Below are 22,187 nucleotides of genomic sequence, written 5' to 3' on the forward strand. Positions count from 1 at the left end.
GACACTGAGTCCAGGAAGCATCTTCCCCAAGCTCCCACCATGGCAAAGGAAAGCTGACAATTCCAGTGGCCCCCAGTCTAATGCTCCCTCTGTTATTTCCCCCACAATTTATTGGTGGGAGCCAATAACATTTCCCAGATGGTGGTTTATTATTTATTTTCTTGTTGATTTCCCTCCTGGTTTCTCAGAGTAGTCGAGAAAGCTTATCAGAAACACTAGAAGGCAAACTATCAAAGAAAAAATTAGGACTAGGAAACATATACGTTAATATAATAAGAGGCCGGAATGATGGTGAGGTAAGAGAGAGCACTGATGACAAACAGATTATAAGGGTCTAGGCAGTTGTTATTTTCATGTGCAAATTAAGTTCTGAGCTTCCTAATTGCCAAAGTGAAAAGAGATACATGGACAGTTACATAGAAAAGAAGATGAGAGGGCTTTTCTAGTTCTTAGCCCTAAGAGAAGTTCCTTTTTTGTGCCGGGCTCTGCAGGCTGACATCGAAAGTTTTCTTCTCATGATCACCATTCTTCTGTCCTGGAGCTGTCTTGGCTGATGGGTTGTCCGGATTTCTTCCCTAAGGGGGTTAAAAATTCTGAATTTACTTGAAAAATCTTAGATCCTCATTCTGACTCTGCTGTGATTATGGGGTTCCCCTGATCGGCCAAGAAGTACATTTGTGATTCAACCTCTTAGAATTTCATGGTTCTTAAAAACCTTAAAGGTCATCAAGTCTAACATCCCCATTCCACTTACCTTCTGATGTGTGAATCTTCTCTGCAACAACTCCATCAAGTGGCCATCCAGATTTTTCTTGAATGCCCCCAGTGACAGGGAGCTCACTACCTTAGAAGGCATCTCCTTTCATATGTCCATGAAGTTTTTTATTCTATCAAATTGACATCTGAGTCTTGGCCATACTTCCTGAAAGCTACATTTCATCACCGAGGGAAGAAATCAAGTCAAATGGCCAGCAGGAAGAAGCTCTGGGAATCCTGAGCTTCCTTAGAAGTAGACTTTTGTTCAAATAAAGTGTTAAAATTAAAGCAGTATATATCTGAGTGGGGCCAATTGGCATTAACTCATCACAGCATATGGTGTGCTTCCTTTTATATGCATGTTTAGCAGCTAGTGGGTACCAAACCTCACACAGCTCTCAATTGCTAGCACTAATGAAGGATCTGTTTGCTTTGGGGGATAAAGATGGTATCACTGATTCACAGTTGTTTTTCCAGGAGTGATGAACAGATTTCATTTCCTCATCCCCACTCTCTTGCTCGGTCCTTTATCGTCCCCACTACCACTACCTTCTTCAAACCTCATTGTCTCTTGCCAGGACTGTTCACTTGCCTCCGACTGGCCTCCCTGCCTTGGTTCTGGCCGTCTCCGGGCTAAGATGACACTACCAGAGGGATCTTCATCGAGCACAGATTTGCCATATCACTTCCAGCTTGAAACCCTTCAGTGGTTCCTGTTAGCTCCTTTGTGGAAGCCAAGTTTCCCAGCACGGAAGGTAGGCCAGGCAGGGGAGCGGGTCACCTGAGGCCACGGAATATCACAAAGTTAACTGCCCCTCTTTCGGGGTCAGTGGTGCCCCCGAAGTAGTACAAGGCCTTCTGGAACAAAAGCTTCCATTTGTAGAACTTTACAGTATTCACTCCTTTCACTGACAAACATTAGTTTCATCTCCAGGGAGCAGAAGAAGAAACAGATTCTTTCAGTGCTACCAGTAATAGTGCTGCTACTAGTGATTATAATAATAATATTGAATATTTTTATAGCTTATGTGTCAGGTTCTGCCTCTAAGCACTTTCTTATTTCATTTAATCCTCACGACAAGACGATGGCGCTTGCACGGCCCTGAGAGTGAGCATGCCTCACTCACCTCACCCTCGTCCCAGCCCGGACAGGACCCGGAACAGGTTTCAGGGGTGGCTGCCTGGGGGGGGCGGGGATCTCAGACAGGAAGGCTGGCCTGAGCAGAGGGTCAGCCTCTCCACCCGTGGTCAGATGACAAGACTCAGCCCAAAGTTTTGCAGTCAGGGTTGGAGACCCAGGAGGGCATCCTCGCAGTTGGTTGCATGGTGGACAGGAAGGTTCAGGGCTGGGATCCAGGTTCCCAGCTGTGTGTGCCACTGGTGGTGGTGGGGGGGGGGCATGCACTGTTTCCTTCCTGGGCCTCAGTTTCCTCCTCTGCACAGACAGTGTTGATGACCCCTGTCTCCCTCCCACGTCCGGTTTGAAGGCGGCAGTCAAGGCGTCTGACGAGCAGTAAAGTGAAGCACCAACAGGGCATGAGGCCGGGAGAGGGTATCCAAGCGGGTCAAGCTCATCCCCACCCCCGACTCACTTGGAGAGCGTGGCACACAACTTCCCCTTTCTGGGGCAGGACTTCGTGTGTCATTAAGGTGGCTGAAAGAACTCGGTTTGACAAAGGCGCTGTGCTTCCTGTCCATGCAATCAGGACAGCGGCCATCCCACCATCCCGGCCCAGGGGCAACAGGCAGCCAGGAGCAGCACAGCCTTCAAATCCGAGCCCCAGCTCTGCCCTCTTGGCAAGCGCGTCTTCCAGCTCAGCCACAGGGGAATGTCTCCTTCCACATAAATGTGGGGCCGCGCCCCTGCCAGCCTGTCCCTTCACCCTCACTTCCTCTACAGCTTAACACATGCCACTTCCTCCAGGCTCGGAGGCCCACCTTAGGAAGTGTGAGATCCATGTTGATAACTAGCTAGGAGGCTAATTGAAAATATTTTGGGTTTGCATGTTAGCTCTGTCGAATCAAGTAAAAAATCATTCTTATCTCCCGTAACCAGCAGTTACGCAAGTCTGCCAATGGCATTAATTAAAGTGTTCTTACTTCTCAGAGCATTTATTGTAAATGAGGAACAGGAACATTCAGGGACCTATTTTATTCTCTCCAGGGGCCAAAGCCCCATCTGAATTCGTGCCGTACGGGGAGAGTCATCCTGGAGGGCAGGGGTAGCTGATTTCTTGTTGGCAGATACTTGACTTCTGTCTTTATGCAACACTGTGTGTGTCCCAGGTGTCAGCTTAGATGGGATAGGCTGTCCCCCAAGTGAACCTTCACATTTCCCGTGTCCACACTTGAGATTTCAAGCCTTACCTCGACTCCGTGTGGCAGGCAGAGTGGATGCTGTCTGCAGAATGATTTTACATCCACGACCCTTTTCTGATCTTCACAACAGCTCTCTGATGCTGGCTATTATCCCCGCGTTGCAGATGAAAAATTCGAAACTTGCTTGCTATAAAATAGGGTCGAACAGAATTTTTGCAAAGGGTCGGATAGTAAACATTTTAGGCCTTGTGGGCCGTGAGGTCTCTGTCACAGCTCTCAACTCTACTATTGTAGCATGAAAGCAGAGATAGACACCAAATAAACAAAAAACATGGCTGTGTTCCAATAACATTTTCATTTACAAAAAGAGATGGTGGGCCATACTTTTCTGATCTCTGCTGTAAAGCACTCAGAATGTTGTGGGGCGGGGATGCCTTTGGTAAATAGAAAACCTTAATGAGGGCATTTGTTATAATCTCAGTAAATGTTCTTGAGTGCCTACTGTATGTCCAGCACTGTAAGGGATACATGGATGAATCATAGGTAAATCAAGGAGCTCATGATACGGTGGGGGAGATACCTACTTGAACTCACATCACTATCACGTATGTCCCAGAATTCTCAGGGCCATTAAAGAAGGCAGATGGGACTCAGAATTCACAGCATCAGGAATATCAAGGAGCGTTCTGGAGGAAAACATGTTAGCTGGGCTTTGACAAACAACTTGGATGGAACCCGAAGCCTTGTTTATGGGGCTGGGGGAGGCATACTTGTTGGAAGGTCTCTGCAATCATATTTCCCCTCCTCATTCTGCTCCTCCAGTCGCTAGAGACCGGCCGTGTTTAAAGCCAGTGCCCAAGCGAGAGCCCTTGTAGGACAAGTGCGGTGGTGAAGGGTGCCTGGGTCTGGGGTTAGGCTGGTGCTCAAGGCCGACGGGAAGAACAGATCCAAATTAGGCCATGCAGGGGCCAGCTGGAGCAAGACAGGTAGTTATGGGCAGCCGAGAAAGAGAAGTTGGGGTAGAGGACATCCCGTGGCACTGAGTCACAGGGCGGGGCGGGGGCTGTTGTGGAAGCTTAGGTGGCAAGTCACGACACTGTGGCTGCGTCCCTGACTCTGGGTCCTGCGCCAGGAGGAGTTCCCCACGCCAATTACAAGCAGAATGACCTCACTTGGGGCTAGTGCCTGGGGTGCTTGGGACTCCCAAGGCACATCCATTGCCGTTGTCTGTTCATCTTCACAACAAATCCTACAAGATTAGTACTACCACTCCCATTTCACAGGTGGCGAAGCTGAGGCTCAGAATAAGGCCCTGCTGATTCCAAGCATCTGAAGCTAGATCTGTGTGACCTCAAAGCCCGCACTTTTCTCACTGTTGTATTCTGCTCCATAGTACACGCGCCAGCTGTTACAGATGGAAGGGTAGGAGAAAGAGAAAACCCAAGTCAGAATTTCAATCAGAAAAAGCCTCTAGAGTGGATTTAGGGCTCAAAAGAGTGCTTTTCGCGGGAGACAAATTCCCACCCGACTGGAAGTGCTGGCCCCCCACGGAACTTGCTTTTATTCTTGCACGGTCTGCTAGAGGCTGGGAGAGTTTGGCCCCAGGCTGTCTCCTTCAACCCTCCGAGCACATCCCTAGCCCTACCCCCGTGGCTGCCCGCTGGTGGGCTTGGGAATGCTTCTGGGCTCTGCCCCCTTTGCTTCCAGCCCTTCCTCAGCCTTGTCCCTCTAGCTTCTAGCTCTTTCCAGTCAGCAGCTTTGGATTAATTATTTCTTTGGGCAGGTTTTCAGGGTTCCACTGTCAGAGTATCCACCACCAGGCCTCAGTGTTTATTCCTGAGGATTGCATGCCCAGGCCTCACATTTGTGTCAAGCCCCTGGTGTCTATTTTTAACCTCATCTCAAATCAGGGTTATGCACATAGTCTCAGGGAGGCACTGCCAAGCCTGGGAGAAGATTCTCCTTGTGCCACTGAAAAGTCTGTCTCTTAATGAGACTAGAGCCCTGATGGTATAGTAAACTCATTGATAATTTCTGTGATTGTCTCTGGAGAGTAAACAAACATACACTGCATTGTTCATGTGGTTGAAAAATCGTATTTTTTTTAAAGCCAGTATTTCAGAGATACTGCAGTTTATTTGGCCCTGTTTTTACATTTAATACTTTTGATTCAAAGTATTGAAAGCCTCAAACATGGAAATGCCCTGCAATTCTCTTGATCCCTGAGTAGCCCTGGTGCCCCCGACAGCCCCAGTTTTCTGGGAATAGGAATCAGATGGAGAATTCTGCCTCTTGCCTTCCGTCCAGATCTTGGTTACCAGCACGGCTCCCAGCTCAGTCTCCAGTCAGCGCTTCTGCCCACACCGCCACTGCCTTCATCTGCTCTTCTTCATCTCTCTTGGACTGTGATTTAAACATTCTGGAACATGATCCTTCTGTCACCAGTTTCTTCCCGTGCACTCCATTTTCCACACTGCTCTTACAGTGAAATCTCTATAAAAAGCACAGCTGATCGTGCCCTCCCCGGCTGAAAACCCTCCTCCGTACCTCGGTTTTACTCTCAGCTTAGCTGGGGTGGGGGTCTGCGCTGCTGTCATCGCCCGGCATGGCTTGTCTTTCGTAGTCCCTTTGGTGCCAGAGAAGAGAGGCACCCAAGGCCGCTCCCTTCCCCCACCTTCCCCTCCAGCCTCACCAGACCCATCAGCCAGACAATGTGGTCATTGTATGAGGCTCTTTCCGAGATCCAGGAAGGGAGGCCCAGCATCAAGATACAAAATGTAGATACAGACCACACCAGAAAAGGCCCGAGGTCCTCTGAGCGATGTCTGACTTTCTGCCGATGGGTTCCTCTCTCTCTTGGGTTCTCTTTCCCCACACTGTTTTCCCTTCAGTTCTCAAGTGTGGTGTCCTCACTGCAGACCTTTGCCCAAGGGGCAGTTCTCCCTCTCTGACTTCACAAAGTTGAGTGACACCTCAGGTTTCAGCGTGTCCCAGAGTGAGAGGTGATGGTGGCTTTTATCCCCCCGGTGATCGAGACCCTTCGTATTAGTATATTAGCATATATCGGCCTGGCCCTTTTTAGAAACCTAGGTATCCTCACTATGGTATCTGGTTTTGACTAACAAGCCTGGCTTTCCTTGAAGAGCAGCCAGGCTAGCTGTAAGTGGCTGCTCTCTTTGCCACTCATGAAGGGTAGCGCGGCTTGGATCCATCGCTGATAGAAAGGGGAAACCAAGGGGCCGCTGGCTTCCTGGCACGGTGAACAGCTGGCCATCTGTATTAGCTTCCGAGGGCTGCTGTGACAAGGTACCACACACTTGGTGGCTTAAAACACCAGAGACATAATCTCTCACAGTTTGGGAAGCCAGAAGCCTGAAATCAAGGCTGGCAGGGCTACGCTCCCTCTGAGGGCTCCAGGAGAGACTCTGTCCTTGCCTCTTCCAGCTTCTCAGGGCTCCACGTGGTGCTCAGGCGTGGCAGCGTCCCTCTGATCTCTGCCTGCTTCTTCACGTGGACTTCTCCTTCTTGGGGCCTTCCCTTCTCTCCTGCCTCACATCTTCCTCTGCCTTTCCCTCAGAAAGGTACCCGTCATAATAATCCAGGATAACCCAGGAAGAACTCCTCTTGAGATCCTTAACTTAATTACATCAGCAAAGACCCCTTTTCTAAGTAAGGTCAGATTCATGGGTTCCAGGCATTAGGACATGGACATACTGTTTGGAGGAGCCACGATCAAGTCCTTTGTGCCTTTGCATCGGTTCTTGATCTACCCTTGATCCTTGATGGTCCTTCACCGTCGTCCCACCTGTCCACCATCATCATGTTTTCCTCACTTTGCAAACCCATTTTATCCTTAAAGTATGAGCTCCAACACCACCTTGTTCCTAAAGCCTTCCTTGACCCCCAGAAGCACCGTCCCGTGTTCTGGTCTCTGGAACCCTGGGGCACGTTGCTCACTTGCCTGGAAGGTAACTGCCAGCCTGAGTCTGGGAAATGAAGCCTGTCAGTCAGGAGCGTGCACAGGGCCAGGCCGGAGAGAGCCAGCCGGGGAGGTAAGGTCCAGAGGGCGGCCACAGAGCTCACTCTGCAGCTATTCTCACCCCCATTCCTAACTCCAGCCAGCAGCTGCTCCTCAGAGGGCTCAGATGCCCCAGAGCACAAGGAGGTGGCTGAAGTCGTAGAGGTCATGAGAAAATCCTACACTCTCTCAGTCGCTCCTCCTTTTCATACAAGCTCAGAAATTTCTTTTTTTTTTCTAAAGAATTTATTTATTTGACAGAGAGAGACAGGCAGCAAGAGAGGGCACACAAGCAGAGGAGTGGGAGAGGTAGAAGCAGGCTCCCAGCGGAGCAGGGAGCCTGATGCGGGGCTCGATCCCAGGACACTGGGATCATGACCTGAGCTGAAGGCAGCCTACGACTGAGCCACCCAGGCACCCCAAGCTCAGATTTCTGGGATGGGAACAACCCAAGGGTCCATCAGGGGGTGACTGGATAAAGAAAATGTGAGAGATTTACACACACACACACACACACACACACACACACACATTCACACAATGGAATTTTATTCAGCCATAGAAAAGGAAATCCTGCCATTTGGGACAGTAAGGATGAACCTGGAGGACATTATGCTAAGTAAAATAAGCCAGGCACAGAGAGACAAACGATGTGTGGTCTCACTTACACGTAGAATCTAAAAAGAGTTGAACTCACAGAAACAGAGACCAAAATGGTGGTAACCAGGGGCTGGGGGTTGAGGGAAACAGGAAGATGGTGGTCTGTGTTGGTTTGCAACCTCAGGAGCTCCCCAGATGAAATTTGAAGCTGGCCCCTGTACACAGAGGATGGGGAGAGGCTGATGAAAGAGGCAGCTCACTGACTGGTGGCAGTTTTAATAAGCAAGGGGAACTTACACAGGAGGCTTGTGTTGGATGGCTATGAGACGAGCAGCTCTCTACACCGGCCTGCGGGAATCTTACAAGTTTACATGGAGACCTTAACAAGGTTTAGTCAGGTATACCGTCAAGATGGTCTCAACAACACATTGCTCTCTCAAGGCTGTGACCTTGAAAATGGTGAGTGTGTGGGAACAGCGGGCAGAATGTACATTCCGAGGACAAGGGGTAAAGAGTCTCCAATTACCTGTGGTCATATCCTCTTGATGATTTCCTTCAACAGTTAAAGGGTACAAACTTCTATTTATAAGACGATCAAGATTTGTAGCTTAATTTTTTTTTTTTTATTTTAGAGAGAGAGATAGAGAGCAGGGGGGAAGCGCAGAGGAGGAGGGAGAGGGACAAGCCGACTCCACACTGAGCACAAAGCCTGATGTGGGGCTCAATCCCACGACCCTGAGACCACAACCTGAGTTGAAGCCAAGAGTCAGACGTTTAACTGACTCATCTACCCAGACGCCCTGATTAAGATCTGGGGATGTAATGTACAGCATGGTGATTGTAGTAAATAATACTGTATTGCATACTTGGAAATGTGCTAAGAGAGTAAATCTTAAGTGTTCCTGCCACACATGAAGAAATGGCAACGATGTGAGGTGGTGGATATGCTAATTAGCTTGATCGTGATAGTCATTTCACAGCATGTACATATATCATATCATCACAGTGTACTCCTTAAATACATACAATTTTTATTTGCCAATTATTTCTCAATAAAGCAAGGGGGAAAAAAGCGGGTCGTTTAAGAGAAATTAGATCTTTCCCTTCCCGTCAAAGGAAAGACAGGAGAGAGAATCATCCCCTCTGCATGTAGTTTCCACCTATGCCTTCTCCACTTAGCTGCGAGGGAGGTGGAGAGCAGAAGGGCTCTTGAAAGCTGGCCATAGCAAAGGGACAGAGCACAGACACCAGAGACATCTGGGATGATGGTCGGTCCTGCTCACCCTCAGCTCTCAGGGCCTATAGAAGAAGCAACTTGCAGAATGACCGGTGAATTAGGCAACACCAGTTTCAAGACCGAGCTCTGCGCCGACTGTCCATGACCTCCCCTTCTCTGAACTTCACTTCCCTCCCCAGGAAAATGAGATGGTGAGCTGTGAGCGCTCAGTGGTTCCAGGAGGAGCTCTCATCAAGGACCACTTTGTTCTCTAGAGACTGACTAGAACATTTCTGCAAGGCTGTGTCAGTACATGAATCTATAAGACCACAACCCAGGAAATCTTCACTGCCCACACATTTTTGGGAATCACTGGAGAGTTAACAATTGCTTGATGGATACAAGGACAATGCCAGCCTTTGAAAGGCACTAAGGACAATGAGACTGTTCTGGTTCTCAGAGGGCTTATGAGCTCATGTAGGGGCACATATCTTTAACAGTTACCATAATACTGGCCAGACAGTGATGCATACTGTGATAGAGCAAGTTAAGGGAAATCCAGGAAGACTTTAGGGAGGAGGTAACACTGTAGCTATGTGTAAGTGTGAGGAGGAAGTAGGCAGGCAGTAAAGGAGAAAAGGAAGGAAGGGCATCCGGGCAGAGTGACCAGTTTTGACAGAACTCTGATGGTTTAAAGTAAATGGGCTGATGTGCCTAGGTATCAGTGACGATAAGAAATGAGCCCCAAGAGGTAGACCAGAGTCTGAATCAATTATAACGCATTTCATTGCCCCTAATCAAAATCAGTTCAAACTTGCTTAAACATTAAAAGGGATTTATTTGTTTAGGGAACTGGAAAGTCCAGGAGTAGGCCAGATTTCAGAATTGGTTTATTTCAGTGGTCCAAGAATGTTCTTAAAGTCTACCTTTTCTCCGTCTTTCTCCTCTGCTTCTGCAGGATCGGATTCATTCTAGACTGGCACCTCTCTAGCCAAAAGATGGTTGTCAACTAACTCCTCCCAGGGTTATGTTCTTCCTTGGGGATAAGCTTACGGTCCAAGAATAGAAAGAGAACATTATTTCTGGGAGCTCTCTTGGAAGAATAAGGTAGTTTCTTTTATAGAAGCCTCAAGCAAATGTCTACTTCCATTTCACCAACCTGAGTTGGGCAGGTCATATATTCATTCCTAAATTTATACCTGTGGCTTGAGGTGGTGACTATGCTCCTTGCCATAGGCCAATCACGAGCATGAGCCATAGGTTGAGACCAGAGGTAGCTTCCTCCAAACCCAGGGTATTACGAGGTTGACAAAAATCAGGATAGTCCAAAAGAAGGGGAAATAGATGTTGGAAGGTGCCATAGACATTATAGATTCCACAGACTCGTTTGCAGTTACAGGATCCACATGTGGCCAATGATCTGCCAACAGGAGGCTGAAATGAACAACAGGAGGTGTTGACCGTGTGGACAGATTGGCTCTTCCAACAGGCATGGTGCTGGGGGCATCTGCTTCCTCCGGGGCAACTGTGGTGGAGCTTCTAGGTCCATTCACATTACAACTGTCCTATGCAACAGAGGGGAGTTTCTCCTGACAACATGGCTCCTGTATTTGCTATTTCTGATTATAATGGGACCCAAGTCTGGTTCTTGGGCCCTCCTGGAGATTCTGTGAGATACCTAATATCCTTTCATAAATCCTTTTCTGCTCACATAAAGTAAAGTGGATTCTGTTTGCTGCTAAGAACCCTGACAATTACTGACTTCCTCTATAGAGTTCAATGGCAGGAAGTTACTTTTATGGAAAGGAATGCAGCCTTTATCCTTTTATGTGCAGGACAAGAACCATTGATGAGTTTCAAATGGGAAAGCGGTAATGATAGGACAAGATCTCATTCCCCTTTTCGACCCAACATTCCACTGAAACTGTAACTCTCACGCTCACCAGTGACTTCCATTTTGCCAAATCCATGGATCATTTCTCTCTCTCTCTCTCTCTTTAAGTAAACTGTTTAGCAAAATCTGATACAGTTAATTGTTCCCTTTTTCTTGATCATTTTCTTCTGGCTCATTATGTGACACTTTCCTTGTCTTCCCCCACCCCTGGCCACTCTCTTACTATCCTTTGCTGGTCCCTCCTTCACCTCTGAACCTCTGGACATTGGAGTGTCCTAGGGCTCTTCTCTTCCTTCTTTATTCCTTCTCCGTAGGAATTCCATGGCTTCAAATAACAGGGATATATGCCAGTGACAATTAAATTTATGTATTTGGCTCAAACTTTCTATTCCTTCTGGATTTGTGCATCCAGCTATTGACTTGACGTTTCACTTGAATGTCTAGTGGATACTTGTAACATAGTCAAAGAAATATGCTTGTTTTTCTCCCAGCGTAGTTTCCTTCATTGCCCCCATTCAAAATGGCACTGCCATTCGCTCAGTTGCTCGAACCCTAAGCCCAGAATCATCCTTGGTTATTTTTTCCGATTTCCCCATGTCAGAGCCATTGGAGAGTACTGGGAACTCTGCCTGCAAACTGTGTCTGAGCCCACGTGTCCATTTTCTTCTCCCAGTGCCACCCCAGCGTCTGCTTCACTTCTCCTGCCTTAGCTCCGACCACTTCCCTCCTTTCACACCACCTGCTAGCCTCCTGGGCCTTCTTTGAGTTCTTCAAAGAGCCACGCTCATTTCTACCTTCTGGATCTCTACTTTCCTTTGTGTGGAATGCTCTTCTCTCAGATCTTGGCACAACCTGTTCCCTTCTTGTCTCGAAGGCCCTGGTTCAGATGTGACTTTCCACCCCATGCATGTCACTTTCTATACCAAGACCCACTTTGATTTCTTCCGATGACTAAGCAGTGATCTGAAATAATCTGGTTTGTTTCCTTTAGTAACTTCTCCTCTGTCCGGACAAACGCAGATACTTGCTGTCTTGATCACTTAACATACCCAGAAAAGTGCCTGGCACTTAATTGCAACTGAATATGTAAGCTGTGGGATAAATGAACGTATGTTTTAGAAAAATCACTCTGAGGACAATTTGAAAAATAGCCTTGCAGGGAAGAAATCTATGCTTTAGAAGTCCTCTCAGGCTGGAATGTGCAGTATGCATTGGACTCAGAAACCTCATAGTCTCTCGGAACAATAAACTTGATAGGATGTTAGGTGAGGTGAATTCAATATGATTAAGCCCAGAAATGACTTAGGAGATTTCTCCATTGATTTCAACAGGTGGGCTTCTTTTTCTGTGCTGTTGCCTTTAAGTCGAGTAGCTAAAATGTGGCCAAAATAGCTTTCTGTATTTGGGTTGCTGACACCACAAGTGTGTGAAAGTGGAATTAGATACTTTTCCCGTGGCAGCTCCTGACCCACAAATCACGGACAATCACTGCAGGGACAGAGCCATTCTCTGAGAGCGTCGTCTGGCAGCAAAGAAGCAAGGGGAGCGAGCCTGCAGTGGGGTGTGCTTCACTCCGCGAGTCAGAGGTCCTTTTGGCTGGCCTAGTGGTGGATAATGTGGGACAATTCTTTTCTTTCCATCTCTTCATTACCGCACAAAAGAGCACACAGATCTTCACAGAAAAGGGGTTAGCCAGGCTCCGTAACTCTAGGATTCTTCTTTCTCTCTTTACCCTAGAGCCTGAGTTCTCTCGCATTCTTTTCAAAGCACAGTGGAAACAGAAAGGATGCTTAGAAAAGCGGATAAAAAGAAAACAGAATAGAAATCTCCTAAACCTGCCAAATTCTTTCCCTGAATCCCATGTCATACACAATTTATATTCAGTAAAAAAATTTTTTGCAAGACAAATAAAAAACCATCCCAATGGCAATTATCCTCTTTCCTTATTATTATTATTTTTACAATAAACTTTATGGAGTGATTTAAATTCTTAGGGCCACTCTTCCATTGTGCAGACCGAGAAATTGTAAACCTCGTAATTAGGAGAGCTGGGAGATCTGAAGAGTGGGAAAACCAGACTTGAGGAGCTGGCAGAGTCCCCACGGATCCACATGGAGGCTGAGTTTTGCCAGTCTGCACGGACAGTCCCTTCTGAAAGGCATGTGATGTTCTACTTGGCAGCACCACGTAGTAGAGAAGTGCGGAATTGGAAGACGGGAAGGCAGGACTGCCGTCCTCACTACTCGGGGGACCTTGGGCTAGCTATTGAGGATATCTGAGGCCAGGCTTCCCTGGGATGCCGTGGGAGCCATGCTACCTCCTCCCCGGTGTGCAGGGTGGTTCGGAGAATTTAATGCATCTATGAGAGCGCTCAGGAATTGGGGAAGACCTCTGTGTCTCTTAGTCATTATTTTCTAGTTTGTCAAATCAAAGTCGTAATCTAGAACAAATAAATCTATTCACAGTGAGTGTTCATTCATTAGACAGGCTGATTGATGATGAGTTGGGATTCTGGATTCAGACCAGAAGACAGAAATAAACCCACTCTTGATATTTTCGAGCCTCTCCAACTTAATATGACTGAATTTGTACATTTAGTATAGAACTTGAGTTTTAGATAGGGCTACAAATGAGGCTCTGAAGGTTCAGTGAGAAGAGATGGTTTTATCCATTCAACACTTACTCAGAAAATATTTTTGGGTTCAGGTAAAGTGTTTATAACAGTGCTTGGCACATAGCAAGTGTTCAATAAATTCCCACTGTTATTATTGTCGTTGCTATCCTGGACTGAGCTCTGGGGCTACAAATAGGCAAAGCCATGGTCTCTGCCCTCAAGGAACTCTTGAGTCTAGTGAGGGAGACAGATTTGTGAGTTGAAAACTGCAGGAAAATGAAGCTAGTGGGGACAAAGACTGACTTGAGTCAGCCTGCCTGTATTCAAATTCTGCTCCATTATTTATTAGCTGTGTGAACTTGGGCAAGGTGACATAACCTTATTTCCCTCGTCTGTAAAATGGGAGAATGATAGCATTGATGTTAATGGATCACTGAGTGAATGAAATTAGATAATTATTCATTCATTTACTTATCAAAGGTTTATTAACTGTCACGGTTGGCAGAATGACGACCCCTCTGCCCACCACAGGTACCCATGGCCCAATCCCCAGAACCTGTGAGTATGTTAGGTTACTTGACAAACAGGAGTTAAAGCTGTGGGTAGAATTGAGGTTGCTAATCAGCTGACCTTAAAATAGGAAAATTAACCTGGATTAATGGCATGGGCCCAGTGTAGTCACAAAAAATCCTCGGAAGAGGAAGAGGGAGGCAGGAGGAGAGTCAGAGTCAGAGATTTGAAGATGTTTCACTGCTAGCTTTGCAGATGGAGAAACAGGGCCGTGGACCAAGGAATGCAGGTGACCTCTAGAAACTAGAAAAAGCAAGGAAGCGCATTTTCCCCCCAGAGGCTTCAGAAGGAATTCAGCCCAGCCTACTCGTTGATTTTAGCCTAGTGAGATCCATTTCAAACTTCTGACCCCCAGAGCAGCACGATAGTAAATCTATGCTGTCTAAGCCCCTAAACTTATGGTAATTTATTACAGCAGCCATAGGAAACTGATACAGATGTCTACCATGTGCCACCAGACTCTGTTCTACACGCTGGGGCTAAGCAGTCGGACGCATGTGCAACTGCACGCTCATGCACTCACACGTGCCCTGGTCTTCTGGAACCTAACTTCTAGGATGATAAGCAAGTAGACAAATAAATATGTGTCAGAGCCTGATACGTGCTATGAAGAAAAATTAAAGCAGGGTAAGGGAGCTGGAGAACAAAGGGGATGTTGTTTGCCTAGGAGTGGTCAGAAGGCCTTTGCAGTGAGATGGCATTTGAGCAGAAACATGGATGAGATGATGACTTGACCCATACGGGTATTCATGGGGAAGAGCAACGTGGAGTGAGAGCTCCTTTCTGAGGGCCGTTCCTATGAGGACTGCAGCTGTGAGCCTTCAGCACATGGGGGAAGGAACACCTCAATCCCAAAGGGGGCTCTGACTAATGCATCACAGCACCCACCGCTGGGGCTGTTATAACAGTCTGTTCCAGAGGTGACGATAATTTGTATGAGGAAGCTGGCAGGGGAGAAGGCAAGAAATACTCATTTTAAAGTAGAGCTCACAGATTTGCAAATGGATTTGCTAGAGTGGAAAGAGAGATGTCAAGGCTAACTCTAAGCAAGTGGAATGGGGTTGCCGCTTGCTGAAATGGGGAAGACTGGATGAGGGGCAAGTTTTGGGGAGAATAATCAAGAGTTTAGTTTTAGACATATTAAATTTGAGATGTGTTAGCATCTCTAAGTAGGGAGATGTTGAGCTTGGAGGAGAGACCGGGGCTGGAGATGTAAGTTGGAGAGAAATCCATGGAACTGACTTTAATCACTTTAGGGAGTGGAGGTAGGCAAAGTAGAGATCCAAGATGGAGTCCTGGGACACTCCATCAGTGAAAGATTGGAATGAGAGAGGGCTCCTACAAAAGCACAGGGCATGGTACATGGTAAGTGCCCAGGAAAGGGTAGCTAGCTGCTATGGACTGAATTATGTTCCCCTAAAATTCATATGTTAAAGTCCTAACCCACAACGTGACTGTATTTGGAGACAGAGGTTTTAGGAAGTAATTAAAATTAAATGAGGTAATAAGGGTGGAGCCCTGATCTAATAGGAATCAGTGACATTAGAGGACTCATGACACTTAAGCAAGCTAGGAAGAGGGTTCTTACCAGGAAGGAATCGGCTGACACCTTGATCTTGGATTTCCAGTCTCTGGAACTGTGAGAAGATACGTTTCCTTTCTTGTGGCCCCCCAGTCTGTGGCACTGTTAGGGCAGCCCGAGCTGGTCAAGACATTAGCCGTGGAAGGTTGACAAAAGGCAGGGGTGAAAGAACTAGAAAGCTGGGAGGACTTGATTTGTTCCCAACTTTCTGACTGACCCATGTTCATCTGTGTCCCTCTCTGGGCCTCAGTTTCCCCCTTTGCAAATTAGGGGCTCCATTCAGTTCTTGCATTCTATAAACTATGTTTTAGGAACGTAATTGTTAGAAAATGTGGGTTAAACAAATATTTCGTAATTTTATTTTTTATTGTGGTTAAGTGTACATAACATAAAATTGACCATTTTAACCACTACCGCTCTCCAGGACTTCTTACCTTCCCAACTGAAACTCTGTTCCCACTCAACCACCCCTCCCCCCACCCCTCCTCCCAGCCCAGCTCCAGCACTCCACTTCCTGTCTCTGTGAATTGGACGACTCTCGGTAACTCGTTCGAGGGGAACCCTACAGTACTGGCGCTTCTGCGTCTGGCCCTGTCACTTAGCATAATGTCTTCATTTCATCCGTGTTGTAGCATGGGTCAGCATTTCATTCCTTTTTAAGGCTAAATAATATGAGTCATATAGATTTGAAATCACAAGACCTGTGTCCATACTCTAATTTTCCTACTTTTGAGCTCGTGTGCCCTTGAGTGTGCCCTTGGCTTTCTCATTTCCTCATCCTTAAATAGTGAAAATAGTACCTACCTCACAGCCCTGTTGGGTGGAGAATTTGATATAATGGATGTGAAACCTCTTTAAAAAGATGAGGAGGCTCTGGCTATTTTTAGCTATAAAGAGGCCACTAGGTTGGCTGCCAGGGGTTGATTCTTCTCTCTTGGCCACCCTAATGACATCTTTCCAAGCAATTCCTTGGCCCAGCTGCAGAGCTGATCCAATTCACTTATCATGGCCGCCAAATAAATGGACTTGGTTGTTTCCCTGTCAGCCTCTGGATGTGTCACATCAGCACAGCCGAAGATAAGGAGCCTCTGTCTCTGACCCAGACGCTTTGGACCTGGGTGCCTCCATCGCATGCCAGGGAAAGTACAAGCCCGAGGGCTGGAGAAAACCGTCTTCCCATTGGCTTTTTTGCAACATTCAAAGCAACTTCAGGCTCCCTGTTTCTGGGCCTGGCTCCGGGAGGTTAATCCACCAGATGGTGGAGGTGAATTAGTGGGAGGCGACATGAGGCAGCATGGCCTGGGAGTCTGGGGCCTGAAGGCCAGCAAGGGTCTCTTGGGGATGCGCTTTGCGACTGGGAGGGAGGCACTTCCCCAGTGTAGGCTGGTCACCCTCTTCTGTGTGATGAGGGGTGGGACTCAATGGCCTTCAAGGTTTGGCTCTGGCCTTCTGTGAATCATGAATTATTTAAGAATGCAATCCCACTTTCTGTCAATGACTCTCGATCTTTCCTTCACCACCACTCTTCATGTACTCCACTTGTCCCCAAGAGCTGCTCATTTCAAGTTCAGCCTTAAACATGATCCTTACCCCTAGCACTGAACCTACTACTTCCCCCCTTCCTCTTCATTTTGACTCCTTTCTGGTCCAGTTTTCTGTCATCTAGAGGAGCTGGCTTTAGAAACCTCTGGTTTCCTATGCTGAAAGATTAATAGCAGATTATGGCTTCAGTTCTCATTCCACTTGCATTTTGGGAGAAGAGCAATACTCCAACTTCAGAAGAATGGCCCTCTCGCTGTAGAGTCTAGACTCAGATTGGGGAGATAGGCTCAAAACGTCGACAGGGGGCCACGTTATGCAGGCTTCCAAAGAGAAGCTAAGAGGTTTGGACTCTATCCAATGGCTGCAGGGAGCCACTGAGGGTTGTGGAGCTGTATCTGAGCTGTATCTTCTGGAAATCATTCAGGCAGCTTTTTGAAGATTAAAGTGGAAGAAAGCAGAAGCGGGCCGGAGAGGGAATCCAGCCTCTAGCTGAATGAGACCAAGGAGAGCAGCAGCAGAGATGGAAGGGAGGAACCTGGCCTGAGAGGTTAGAGAAGAACAGACTGGACTTGGCCCGGTGGATGTGGGGATGAGAGGGAAAGTTGAGAATGACACTGAAAAGTGTCTAGCCAAAGAGGCTAAGGCACATTTTTGTCCAGGTCGACAAGAAAACAGCTGCCCTGCCATTATTCTCCATCAGCCCACCATGCTGCCGCCACAGCCACATCTGCTCATGCCTCAGGGCTTTGGTTCTTGCGGAGCTCGGTGCCCAACTCTAGCTTAAATGTCGCCTCTTTCAAGAGGCTTCCTTGACTGTCCAGTCTAAAGCCCTCTCCCTGCCCTCTCATCTCCCACCTCGGGTCTTCATTCCTCTCGCTCTTTTTCTCTAGCCGATGCAAGCTTTTTCAACTATGTGCTTCCTTCCACTAGAATTTAAGTTCCACGTGTGTAGGGGACTTACCTGTCTCGCACATGAGTGTATCCCTGGCACTTAGAAATAGGGCTTGGCTCATAGCAGGTGCTTAAGAATTATAAGAGTTTAATGAACTGGAAGGAAGGGAGAGAAGGAAGGAAGAAGGCAGGAAGGAAGGCAGGAAGGAAAGGAGGGAAGGAGGAAGGAAGGCAGGAAGGAAGGAAAGAGGGAAGGAAGGAAGGAAGGACAGGAGGGAGGAAGGAGGGAAAGGCAGGAGGGGGGAGGATAAAGACTAGAGTCAGCTATGGCAGGTTATTTCCAAAGATGGCTGCAACAAAACCTCCCATCTTACAGGCCTTTCACGATGAGACTTGCTGCTCCTCTCAGCAGGCGGACTCTGTTTCCTCTCTCTTGAACCTGGGCTGGTCTGTGTCTTGCTTTGACCTGTGGAGTGCCGCTGCAGTGACATTGCACGGCTTGGGAGCCTAGGCTCTAAGAATCCTTGTGGCTTCTATTTTGCACTCTTGGGATGCTTCCTCTCCGAATGGTGCAGTGAGACCACCATGCCAAGAAAGCCCAAGGCCCTGTGGAGAGAAAGGGAGCCTGCAGCCAACAGCTCCCGGGGAGCCCAGCCCCCAACAGATCTGCCAGCTGAATGTGGCTGCAAGTAATGCCAGGCAGGATGAGCCCTCCAGCCACGCCACAGAGTTGTGGAAACAGTGCATTGTTTTCAACCACTAAGTTTCTTTTTCCACTTGGGGCTTTGAGTTTAAGAACTGGTGGGCTTCCAGGTGGAAATGCAACAGCAGGAATTGAATATATATATATATATATATATATATATATGTACGTATCTACGTATATGTGTACATATGCATATGTGTTTATACATATGTGTGTGTGTATATGTGTGCATTTCTGCAGAAACTGGTTTGCTGACCTGTATATTGTATATATATGCCTTTAATGTGAGTCAGAAAAGAAGTTCTTTTGTTTTTTGCTTGGGCTGTAAAGAAAATTGTAACAATGGTGTGCTTTCTTACTCCTACTGTGGTAATTTTTCAAATGGATGAATGGGAGCAGGAATAGCCAGATAAAGGAAGGGTTCCCCTACCCCGTGTGGTTTGAGACCCTGCCTGCGCGAAGCTTCTGCCCCCCCTCATTCTATTGCCTGATGCCAGTCTTCTGCCCGACTGTCCCTCCTCGGCCGACAGCTAAGACAGCAGCAGCAGAAGCGGCAATTGGAGGCTGCCCTAGGATGAGTAAACATGCATCTGGTGCTTTTCGCCTCAGAAAGCAGTTTTCCCATCGTCCTTTCATTTAATACTCACAGGAACTCTGTGACACGGGTTCTGATTTTTTTTCCCCAAAATGGAGAAACAGGCTCACCCTGAGTCACACAGTGCACAGGTAACAGGGAGGAGAGATCCAGCGGACTCTCTCCACCCCCGGGTCGGCACACTTTCCCTACCACCCTCAGCCCGCAGTCCCGGGAGCGTTAGATGAGCGGCTTGGAAACTATTTACATAACAAAGAGAACAACCTTGGTCTTGAAAGCCATTCATTGTCTGTCACAGGAGACAGGGAGATCTCATCTTTGGGCAAGGTCTTCACCCATCTTGTAATTTAAGTAAAACTTTCATGCTAATTTCCTCTCCCTTCTAGTGTTAGTCCTAGCTCCTGGGAAAGGAAAGGAAGTGCTTTCACACTTTATAGACAACCTTGGCTTCAATCACATCATTTGCTCCATTTTTTTTTCTCCTACAAAATATGAAAAAGCAGAAGTAAAGGCTTCTGTGTTTCTCTTTAAAGGAAGAAGATAATAGTTGTTTTGCACATTTTAATTTAGCATATTTAAAAAGATTGAGAGTTGATGTTTTTTAATTACAGGATTTATTTTGGATAAAAATTAATGTGGGATGAGCTAAGAATACTTTTTTTTTTTCTTTTTTTCTTTTTGAGTGTAGGGAGACAAGGGGAAGGCTCTGGAGATCTGTTTGCAAACCTCCAGCAACCTTCCTGGTCTCCCTGAGACCAGCCACACGCTGCCTGAGACTCTGGCCCACTCTGGCATCAAGGGCACAGTTAGAATATCTGATTGGGGGTGGGGTGGCGGTGTCTTCTAACCAGACCTCTTAGCTCTGCAAGACCTCTCTTTCTATCACAGAAGAAAGGCCATACCTGACTCTCCTTTCCCCAGTTGGTTTCCCACTCATTGCTTGACTAATGCAAGCTGCTTCTCACTGCTGCCTTCCGCACCCCTCTCCACTGTGCTCCCTGCTTCACACTGAGCCACTCCCCACTCTCTTGCTCACTGCTGAGATCTGGATTGCCCTATGAGACTTGCCCAGTGGAAGCTACTCATTCTTACACTTCCATACCATGGAGCCAGGAAAGGAGTTGACATTTTCTTGGATCTCTGCTTATGTTTACAGACATTACACTGTCACCCAAGTTAAAAATTGCAATGTATTTTGAGTTTTATTCTATTTGGCTATATAATCCATTATCTTTTCTATATCACTGTTATGTACTAGCCTTCCAGGCACTGTAGTTCATTTATTGAAGACTTTGGCACCTGACTCATGACTTGTCTCTCCATCTCAACTCCTGCCATCATCATCCTAGGACATTTCAATGACAAGGATTGGACCATCCCACATCCTAGTCTCATACTTCTGGAACTCCTTCTTTCTGGAGACCATTACCTTGCCTCAATTTCAGTCCCATACTCAAGGACCATCTCCTAGAAGAGTTTCCCTTTTGAGGTCTTCAGGTCCCTTCTAGTATCCTCATGCTTTGCTTCTGCTAGGCTCTAGGACCCTTAATTTTCTTTCCATCAGTTGGCCCTCTGGCAACCTTTATTTCTTTTTTTCCCTTTTTAGAGTCCATGATTGATTACCCTTCTCAGCAACTCTCTGAACACTAACCACTCTCCTTGGGTTCCACAAACAACCCTGCACCCACGCACTACGTTCCCAGGGGCCTGTCATGCCTCATACCGCACTGAGAAAATTGATCCTTCTAGTATCAATCCATCTCTCTCAACTTACAGCACCTTCCCATTCATTGCCTCTTTTCCCCTCTGCCTCAGGGGATATGTATCCTTGATGCCACTTTCTCTTCCTGTACCTTGTTCTACCAGTCATCAACTCTCTCTAAGACCTTTTTTCCTTCTATGAAATCCTTTCCCTCAGGATATTAAAACGGTCATGTTTTTTCCCATCCAAACAAGCAAACAGACCCTAATTGCCTCTATCCCATGTTTACCTCTAACTCAGCGGGATCTTATCCAACTGTCTGAAAAGAGTGGCCTACACTCACTACCTCCAGTTTCCCACCTCCCATTCACTGCCCACCCTGCTTCAGTCTGCTTCTTGCCCCATCCTTCCACTGAAACACCTGTTCACCAAAATTAACAGTAACTTTCTAATTGCTAAATCCAATAGGTGTTTTTCCAGTCCTCATTCTTTTCCTTCTTGAGACTCTGGGTTTCCTAGCATCTGGGATATGCATCCTTCTCTGATTTTCACAGTAGCTGGAAATTCTCTCCCTAGTTCTTCATGCTCCTCTTCCTCTTACCTATTGGAAGCTGCTGGAGTTGTCCACTGTCTCACATTCTTCCTAAATGAGCTCTTTCACCCTTTTGACTTCTGTTTTTGATACCTGTAAGTCACTAACCCCAAAGTACTTTTTTTCCATTCATACCTCCCCTGACTCAGGAACTTAACTATCTACTAGATAGCTCTAGGTGACCTATCATACATACATAGTATGCTCCCAAACTAGTTCCTCCGCCTAAATTCTACAATTCAGTCATCCTTGCGTAGGCACCAGGTTAAAACTTGGAAGTCACCCTTAACATCTCTTTCTCCTTTGCCAGCCACATCATATCAATGGGCATATCCTGCCAAATCAAAGCTTCCCCTTTCTCTTTGTCCTGGATTGGTGCAATGGTCTTCATGCAAGGCTCCCTGCTTCCATTCCTGTTCACTTCTGGTCAATCCTCATGCCATAGTCAGCACAATCTAATGCAATATAAATCTGACCAGGCAGGCCCATGCTTAAAGCATTTAAATAGGAAGTATGTCCAGGGGAATATCCAGGTTCTTCTCATACAAGGGCTTCCTTGATCTAACATCTGCAGACGTCTTCAGCCTCAT

General features: G+C 47.0%; 2 long non-coding RNA genes across 2 annotated transcripts in view; one reads left to right on the forward strand and one right to left on the reverse strand.

The window, feature by feature from the left end:
• The window catches only part of LOC123781083 (uncharacterized), a 354,804-nt gene that overhangs the window by 226,062 nt on the left and 106,555 nt on the right, over window positions 1-22,187 (forward strand). Inside the window, exon 8 of the long non-coding RNA XR_015727381.1 lies at window positions 1,335-1,511. This is a non-coding gene — a long non-coding RNA (uncharacterized LOC123781083). The remainder of the gene's footprint in view (window positions 1-1,334; window positions 1,512-22,187) is intronic.
• LOC123781085 (uncharacterized) lies at window positions 96-5,712 on the reverse strand. The gene is made up of 3 exons (XR_006776595.2): window positions 5,623-5,712; window positions 3,124-3,262; window positions 96-575 (listed from the first exon to the last, which is right to left on the reverse strand). It is a non-coding gene; the product is annotated as an uncharacterized LOC123781085 (long non-coding RNA).

Source organism: Ursus americanus, chromosome 18 (genome assembly GCF_024610735.1).
Source record: "Ursus americanus isolate L20-20 chromosome 18, mUrsAme1.1.p, whole genome shotgun sequence".
Classification (NCBI taxonomy): Eukaryota; Metazoa; Chordata; class Mammalia; order Carnivora; family Ursidae; genus Ursus; species Ursus americanus.